This window comes from Vombatus ursinus, unplaced genomic scaffold (genome assembly GCF_900497805.2).
Source record: "Vombatus ursinus unplaced genomic scaffold, bare-nosed wombat genome assembly UNPS02014810.1, whole genome shotgun sequence".
NCBI lineage: Eukaryota > Metazoa > Chordata > Mammalia > Diprotodontia > Vombatidae > Vombatus > Vombatus ursinus.
The window spans coordinates 10,997,487-11,007,182 of record NW_020954588.1 but is presented as its reverse complement, the minus strand read 5'-3'; the positions used below and the strand labels follow the sequence as shown (position 1 = coordinate 11,007,182).

At 40.4% G+C, this 9,696-nt stretch overlaps 1 pseudogene; it reads right to left on the bottom strand.

Annotated features, from left to right (window-relative positions):
- Nucleotides 1-718: 718 nt before the first annotated feature.
- LOC114053163 lies at nt 719-9,374 on the bottom strand (annotated as a pseudogene).
- Nucleotides 9,375-9,696: the final 322 nt, after the last annotated feature.

The window sequence follows — 9,696 nt, the reverse complement described above, 5'->3', positions numbered from 1 at the left end:
CCTTGGCAGACGTATTCTAGCTCCTCTATGTATTAGTAGACAGTCTCCATAAGATGCTGTGGATAGAAAAATCTGTCAATCTAAATCCTGGAAGTTATTTTTCTGAAAATAAGCTTCTCCTAATTTAGCAAGCCCAATCTTCAGATGTCAAACATACAGTCCATGACCAGACTCATACACCAAGATTTTTGAGCTTTGTGGGTGCAGTTGAGACCTGTGCTCCCTCTTATCCTCTCCCTTCTCATTTCACAGCTCTCACATGCCGTTTGCCATGATTTCCTTCTTAACACTGCTACCTCACATGAAGAAGCAAACCTTCTCTTTAAGGGAATAAGTGATGCAAGTCCAACCTGACTTCTCCAGAAGATTCTTCCTTTGATTATCCCTGCTTCCTCACTAATCTTTAATCTCTCCTTGTCTTCAAATTGTTTCCCTACTGCCTATGAATATTTCTATGTCTTTCCTATCTTCAAAAAAGCCCTCACTTGATCCACCCATGCTGGCTAGCTATCATTACATATTTCTCCTACCTTTTGCACCTACTCTCTCTCTCTCTCTCTCTCTCTCTCTCTCTCTCTCTTTTTCACATCACTTTATTGGGATGTAAATTGTGGTAGTTTTTTGTTACAGATTATGAAAAGGTCAGATAATCAAAATGCATGAAAGACAGTAGGAGTCACACCCACAGTTCCCAAGTGTGGGGGAAGCCAGGTGTGGCTTAGCTTGCCTTGTCAGTGTGTCCCAGGGTGTGCTTGTCAAAAAGATATTCCGCCATGCCAGAATGGGGGGAGGGGGCATTTTGCGCAGGTTGGTTACGTGATCACCCGGTTTTGACGGATTTTACCTGTTCATCCAGGTAGTGGGTTTCAATGAAATCACATAAAAGGGGGTCGTTCTTGTCAGTTGCCAGCTTGTGCAATTCCAGTAACGACTGATTGACATTTTTTTTTTTCCAGGAGCAGAGAACACTCCATTGCATTCAGCCCACTCTCCCAGTCATCTCGGTCTGGTTCCTTGATGTCTCGCAGGAAGAATCCGTCGCCTCGCTGGTTTTGGAGTTTCATCAGCTTCTCAGCATGCTTCCTTTCCTCGAGGGGATTGGTGTACGAAATACTTGGCAAAGTTCTTCAATCCCACATCATCGCGGTCGAAGAAGCGAGACATGGACAGGGAGACGCCGGAGATGGAGAGCTCCAGGTTGATCGATGGCGGCCTCTGAGTCCTGGTGGTAGTTCTCTCGCACCTGAGAGAGGAACGAGGTGATCCTGGTGGCGGAGGTGATGGAGGCGGCGAAGAGGAGGCAGCGGCAGCGGCTGCTGCTGCCCAGAGGACGGAGGAAGTGTTGGCTAGTGGAGGTGAAGGTGGAGAGGTGGCTAAGGGCAGCTCCGCTGGGAAACAAGCAGCGGGTTCCATGCAAGCACTGTTGAAGCAGGAAACCGCAGCGACCCCTTCCCTGCGCTTCTGGCCTGTACCTACACTCTCTGGGAAAGCTATTCACAATAGATGTCTCTATTTCTCCTCTCACTTTCTTCTTAACCCTTTACAATCTGGCTTCTGATCCAACCTTTCCACTAAATCTCCTATCTTCAATGATGTCTTCATTGTCAAATCTAATGAACTTTTCTCAGCTCTCACCCTTCTTGACCTCTGCAGCTTTAGACATTGTTGATCACCTCCACTCCATGATATCCTCTTCTTTCTAAGTTTTTGTGGTACTATTCTCTCTTGGTTCTCTTCCTAAATATTGAATTATTTCTTAATATCTTTCTCTGGATCTTCTTCCAGGTCATACCCACTAACCATGGTTACTGGTTAGATATCTCCAAAAGCTCTGTGACTGGGAAAATGCTTTAACTTTCTGTTCTAGATTAGAGGTGACAAATATACATTTTGTGGACACCACGCATCCTTGCAACACTCCCTAGTGTGGTCAGAACCAAATTCAAAATGTAATTGGGAAATATTTAAGAAAATAAATAAAAAATAAAATAAAACACAGAGAGCATATTTTTCAAAATGCAGCTAAGTGGCACAGTGGATAACGTTGTCAGCCCTGGAGTCGACAGGACTTGAGTTCAAATCTGGCCTGATGCTTACTAATTGTGTGACTCTGAGCAAGTCACTTAACCCTGTTTGTCTCAGTAAAATGAGCTGGAGAAGGAAATGGAAAACCACTTTACTATCTTTGCCAAGAAAACCCCAAATGAGACCATGAAGAATCAGACACAACTGAAATGACTGAACATATTTTAAAACTAGATCAATATGGAGACTGCAGGGATCCTTACGTACAGATTAATGGCCACTGTTTCTATCAGAGTTTTATACCAATGCTGCCCACAACTCTACTGTAAGTTATAGATAAGATGCTAACCAGTATTTATAACCAAGAGTTCCCAATACCAATAAAATCTCAGGTCAAGTACTATCCCTATCCTAAAGTATAATATGGAGAATTAGTATGGTATTATAGATAGAGGCACTATCCCAAGTTACCTAATTCAAAACAGGACACAGTTTATAATGTGCTAGGGAGCCAGTGCTGTGGAGTGGAGAGAATTTGGGCTTAAGAGGGAGATAGACTTAGGCTCCAGTTCTGCCTCTGACACACACTAACACTTCTTCAATGGTTCCCTATTACCTCCAGGATCAAATGAAAAATAGTGTCTTTGGCATTGCAAGCTCTTCACAAAATGACCTCTTGCTACCTTGCCAGCCTTCTTACCTTCAACTCCTCTCAACATATTCTAATATCCAAAGACACTGGCTTTCTTTCTGTTCCTTGAACATGAGGCTTTAACTTCTTCCTCTGGGCTTTTTCACTGGCTATCCTCTGTTCCTGGAATATTCTCCTTCCTTATCCCTCCCTACTGGCTTCCCTGACTTCTTGTCATGACTCAGCTCACACTAACCAATAAAACAAGAAAGTATCATTTATAAATTCTAGGTCCATTGCCAAAGTTTTTATTTTGTAAGGTGCCATTGTTATGTGGCAAACTCCCCTTTTCTGACTTGATATCAGCTATTATATATATTTTTTTATTTTGTAGATTGATTTTGAGTCTTTGAGTTTTGATGTCTTTCCCCCTCTCTGTTGTTCTAGGTGTAACAGGAGTTCATTTCATTTCAGTATCCGATACTCCAGCTGTGTGAGGCCGATGAAACAATATTAGAATTTACAAACTGCTTTGTGAACAAAACTCTATAAACACCTGCAATGAGGCTATATAGCAGATGGTTTGGAAATCATGTTGTCTATGCAAAGTGCATAGTTTTCAGGGAAAGGAAGTGATTTAATTTTTTTTTCTTTGTATTTTGTTTTATAGGATCATAGACTGAGAAGGAATTATGAGGCATTCATTAGTCCAGCTGTCTGCTGCCAGGATTTCACCTTAATCATTAAAAATTTCAAGCTGTGATATTGTGTGAAGTGTGATGTGAAGTGTGAAGTGATATTAAAAATAGTAACAATAGTAATAATAACAATAGCTGGCATTTATGGTGCTTTATGATTCACCCAGTACTTCATGTACATTATTGTACCCCAGGGTTTAATCATTTTGTCAGAATGTTTTTCTACATCCAAATGGATGCCCAAACTTCAGTCGAGTCCTAGATTGAGTACTAGTTGTGTAATCTTGGGGAAGTTCATTTACTTCTTTGAGTCTCAGTCCCTGTATTGGTAAAATGAGGATTAGAAAAAGATACTTATTTACTGTGAAGAAAAGTGCTTTATAAGCTACTTTATAGTGCAGAGTGGGCAGTTTAAAATGCTATATATATGTGAATTATGACCACCCAGCTCTCATGCTGGTGTTTGGGAGCACAGGGGACAGGTCCTGTATGATCATAGGATACTAGATATGAAACTGCACTGTGGTGGAAAGAGTGCTGTCTGTGGAGTTCCATCCCTCCTCTTAGAGTTTACTTTCTGTAGGACCTTGGGCTAGTCACTTAAATCCCATGTCTTCAGTTTCCTCATCTGTGAAAAGATGGGCTAGCTGGCTTTTGAGATCATTCTCAACCCTAGATCTATAAGCCTATAACTCCTAATCCTATCCTTTTGATTTTATAGGCAAGGCCTCTTAAGCCTAGTGGGGATAAATGATTCATCAAAGTCACAAAGCAGTTTGTAGCACTGGAATTTAAATGAAAGTCTTCTGCTTCAGAATCCAGCATCCCATTGTCTTGGAGGACCAGAAGAATTGCTCAAGGAATGTCTTGCCTACTTGTCAGTTTCAGAGATAGGCTGTAATCCAAGTCTTCTCTTAGATTTATCTAAACTAAGGAAAGAGGTTCCCTTTACTGGCCCCTTGGATTTCTGGTAAGAATTATTATTTCTGCTAGGAAGTGTCTGAGTGTTCATTCTTTCATTCAATATGCATTTATTAGCACCTACTAAATGCAGCATAATGTGGTAGGTTCTGGGTAAGATAAGAAAATAGATAAGAACTAATCATAATCCTTAGTGAACTTTAAAAGGAATGACTTGACTTAGCCTCTAAAGTTAGAGTGACAGGGCAGAATTCTGCGTAAATTCATGAGAGGAAGTGTCTTCACCTTCTGAATGAAGAATCCAAACTTATCCTAAGGTAATTTCTAAGAACAAAATTCTGCTGCTTTGGCAATTTAAGAGAAATTGTGTCGGAAAACATCAGGGTCTAGAGAGCCAGAGACATCTGTGGGTAATAAATGAGAGTGAGGCAGTCTTTAGTACCTCAGGGCACTAGGGAAGAGATTGAAGGGCTTGAGAAAGCCCCAGGCCAAGATTTAGAGATCACTATTTAGAATTCAGCCAGTATGTCTGTTGTCCTTGGTGGTCTCTGAAGGCAGCCTGCTTATGTGTTGAGTAAGCCAGTACTGGAATTATTGATATTCTGCAGTTTGAATGGAGGTAGTTGGGATCAGATTAGAAGTCTATGAAAGTGGTCTTTCTCATGCAAGATCAATTGTATAAAGTCAACAAGTCAAGTCAATAAATATTTATAAGCTCCTACTATGTGCCAGGTATTGTGCTAAGCTGTTGAGGATAAGAAAAAAAGACACAATACAGTCCCTGCTCTCTAGGAGCTCACAGTCTATGGGTTTCAGTTCAAAGATGGTCTAGGCTCTTCTTGAATATCATTGGGCTTTCTTTTAAGGGATAGGGACTAGTCCTGTAATTTTATTAATACAGGGCATTCTTCCATGAGAAAACTCCCTCAATCAATGTAGGCCATCACCTTCTCTGAAACTTATGGCCTTGGACAGTTGCCTAGAATACTGAGCAGTCAAATGACTTGCCTAGGGTCACACATGTATGTGTCATTGGGAGGACTTGAACCCAGATCTTCCTGACTCTGAGATCAGTTCTCTGTCTGCCTCGTCAGGTTGCCTCTACAAAGTAGAGTGTAAGTAGCAACTGCAATCTCAACACTGCCCTATAGGAGGCGCTCAAAGGCAATAAAAATTCAATTTATCCCATAAAGCCAGATTTATGTGCCCTCTGGAAGTGCCGACTCAGGAATAGGGGGTGTGGGTAAGCCACAGCAAGGTGAAGTAACCTTAGCATGATTCTCTTACAGTTGCCAACTGGCTATATTGGAAGTGGTAGAAAGAACAAAGGGAAAGGTGAGGAGAAAGGTTTGGATTGGAAAGTTCTTCTGCTCCATTGAAGAAATGGAGAAATCTGTAAGTCAAGCAGCTTGCCCAAGGCCAACAGAGACAGTAAGGAACAAGGCCAGCATTCAGCCCAACCCCCCTCTTCTAATTTTCAAATCCAGTGGGCTTTGTGCTACCTCACAGCTCTCTCTTCACTTTCTTGCTTTTAAGGAAAAAAAAAATGAGAACTCAGCAACAACAAATACTAAACTTTATTAAGCTTAAATTGCTGTGCTAGGCACTGGAGATTCAAAAACAAAGAGATCACAGTCCCTAGATTACATTCTACTGACAGGAGAGAAGAATTTATTCATTAAATGACATACTGCAGTTCTCCACCCCCCTCTCCTTCACCCTGCCAAATATTGGAGATTCAAAACACTTCTCTGTCTGTCTCTGTCTGTCTGTCTCACACACACACACACACACACACACACACACACACACACACACACACCAGGGAGAGGAATCCCAAGAGATTATGATCGTGTGAGCAAGGGAGGATAGCAGGAAAGGTTGGTTGTGTTTCAGGGGAGCATTGCAATGGACAGTAGACATGAAGTCACAGAAAGGCTTTTAGAATCCAGGTGACTCAGTGATGGGAGGCATAAAGTTATCCTTCCAGGTAGGACTTGGGCAACAGAATGTGTTATTCAGGTAGATTGGTAGGGGGACAATACCTAGCTGAAAGTTCTGTCGGACACACAGCTGACTGCAGAGATACCTGGAAGCATCTGGTAGAAAATTAGCCATGGGAGCTCTGGTCCACAGACGTGAGTAGAGGGAACTCCAATCTCAGACAGGGCATGGGGGACAGAGTAGAGGCAATTAGAAAGAACACTTTTACAATCAGTAGGGTCTAGTAACAGGAGTGGGGAACCTGTGGCCTGGAGGCTACATGTGACCCTACAGGTCCTCAAGTGGCTCCCTTGACTGAATCCAAACTTCACAGAACAAACCCCTTTAATAAAAGGATTTGTTCTGCAAAACTTGGGCTCAGTCAAAAGATCATACCTGAGCACTTAGAAAGCCACATGTAGCCTCCAGGCTACAGGTTCCCCACCCCTGGACTCTAGTTATAAGGCAGAGCACCAAAGAAGTGGTATAGGCATGAAGAACAAGAAAAAGACTTGGTGACTCAGATAGAAGTTCAATTTAATAGTTTTTATAATTAGCATATAATGTATGCAAGATACTGTGCAGGACACTGGAAATACCAACATTATATAGACGGACTCTGTCTTCAAAGAGTTTGCAACGTAAGAACCTAAAATCTTAGTCTGACATCGCCACTCCTCTGCTCAAGAGACTTCGATAGCATCCTATCCTCCTTCACTCGATATTTAAAGCCCTTTGAAATGTGGCTGGAGCCTACCTTTCCTCCCAATCACACACTCTGTGTTCCAGCCAGATTGGCCTATGTCTTGTTGCCTGCCTCCCTATCTTGATATTCACTGTCCTCTCATGCCCAGAATGAATGCTCTTCAACCACAACTCCAATTCATAGAATCTCAAACCCTCTTTCAAGACTCAGCTCGTGATGTCTATGAGAAGTGAGATTTTTTTAAAGAATGAATCAATAGGATTTCTGGAGTTCATTTACAAATTATAGACTGGATCTATTTTTTAAAAATAAATTAGCAAAATTAGTGCGCTTTTGAGTAATCATATTATAGCTTCCTTTCTGTTGGCAATACTCATTCATTAAAAATTTCCATATTTTATTAAGACTAATGTTTGCAAAAATGAGTAATTTTAAAATAATGTTTTATTCTTAATTCCTAAATGAACTCTATTTACTACGGATAAAAATTTACCTCAGGATTTTGTTTTCAGGATAGCTTGCCTTATGATGTACCATGCAGGGACATAAAACACAATTGAGAACTAAATAATTATATTTGAGTAGGAAGCCCCAGGCCAGTAACACACTGAGTGAACATCTACTATTAAAAAAAAAATAGAACTTTCTTTCATGTTGTGCTATTAAATCTCATGTCAAGGCAATCAGATTAAGCAAGTAGATGATAGCTCAAGCAAAAAAAAAAGTTTCAGGGTAACACTAAGCTTAGACAATCTTTATTCTAGCAAAAAAAAAAAACTTGTAGAATACTTGCCATTCTACCAAAAATACTTGGGGCTATTGTAATGGGTCTCTTTTGCGCATGCCTAAATCACCAAAGATGGAGACATCCTTGTGGGAAATGGCAGGACTGATTGTGGGAGAAGGCATCCTACATCCCCCTCCCATGTGCGTAAGAGCAGTATCTTTTCATCGTGGCATTTTGTTGCTAGAACAGGCCCCTAAAACTTGGGGAACATCATGGGTGAGGTCTTGAGCCAATGGAAGAGGGACAGAATATAGCCCCTTCCTCCAAACTACCAACTGGAGAACTCTAGGGGAGCAGTGAAATGTAGCATGTTTGGTTGGGTAATGGAGTCCACAGAATTTACTAGTGAACTATAATATACTGTTGAATGTTAACATTAAGATTTTTCAACTATCAGTTATTACTGATCTTGTCAGTAAATAGTATTAAGGAATTTGTCATTAGCAAATTATTAACTAAAGAATGTCACTGAATATAAAAAAATCAATTAGTTAAAAAAAACTATTAGAGAAGAGAAACCTTGGAGTGACATGATCACTGTCTTCTAATATGCTATAGTTGTATAAGAGGAATTATTCTTGTACTGTTTGACCAGAACTGGGTTCAGTAGGTGGAAGTCACAAGGAGACAGTTTTGACTTCAATATTAGAAACACAAATAAATTCCCAAATTTAGTTGTCTTTGGAGGTAGTCTACTGCAGGCCATCAAATGGATGCTGAATGAGGATTAGTTAGGAATATTGTAGCCTGTGTCCATGTTTCAGATTGAGGTTGAAATGGATGACCTTTTCTAACCTTATGATTCCATGACTCTATGTTTAACAGACTAGTAGACCACACACACACACACACACAAAGAGAGAGAGAGAGAGAGAAAGGAAATAACTTTCTTTTCCAAATCCCACCTATTTCTATTACAATAATGGTTAGAATTGTGCTCTTCACAGAGACAAGAACCAATGAAAAGGATCTCTTTGCAGCAATTAAACTGTTGATTCCTCCTTCTTGAGCAACTCTTTGTTCTTTTTTTAAAATCAATTTATTTTAATTTATCAATAATCACTTCCATATGCTTTGAGTTTAAATTTTTTCTCTCCCTCCCCCCCCCACCATCCCCAAGACAGCACACAATCTGATATAGGCTATACAAGTACATTCCTTTTAAACATATTTTCAAATTAGGGATGTTGTAAGTAAGAATTAGAACCAATAGGAGGAACCACCAGAAAGAGGAAACAAAACTCAATAGAAGAAAAAAAATAGCAAATAGTATGCTTTGATCTGCATTCAAACTCCATAGTTCTTTCTTCTTTAAGGATAAAGGCATCACAATGCCTTTGGAGATGTCTTAGATCATTGTATTGCTGGGAAGGGTTAAGTTTATCAATATTAGTCATCGCACAACATGGCCGTTATTGTGTACAACGTTCTCTTGGTTCTGCTCACTTCACTCAGCATCAGACCATACAAGTCTTTTCAGGTTTTTCTGAAGTCAGCCTGTTCATCATTTCTTATAGCACAACTCTTTGTTCTTGATATCTGTGTGTTGACATGATCCTGGTTCTCTCCTTACCTCTCTGACCGTTCCCTTTTCATCTCTGTCACATTAAGCCAGTTTAACATGTTGGCATAGAACAACACTATGATCCCAGACAGTAAGAACACATCTGGACCCAAGAAGTCAGATATTGGAAGCTGGGAGGAAACAGTGGATTAAAGCCAGGTAATCAATCAGTGGAAAAAGGAAAAAAACAAAACAAAACAATGGGGTGATTACTATTCTCTAAGTTCTGACTTCTAAAATGTGACTTTCTCATTTACTTTCTGTGAGTGGATTTTTATAGAGGGGTGATGAGGCAGTGTGATGGCTAGAAAGCCAGCTTTGACGATAGGTTAATTGGATTCAAGTACCACTTCTGACACATACTATCTCTATGACCCTGGG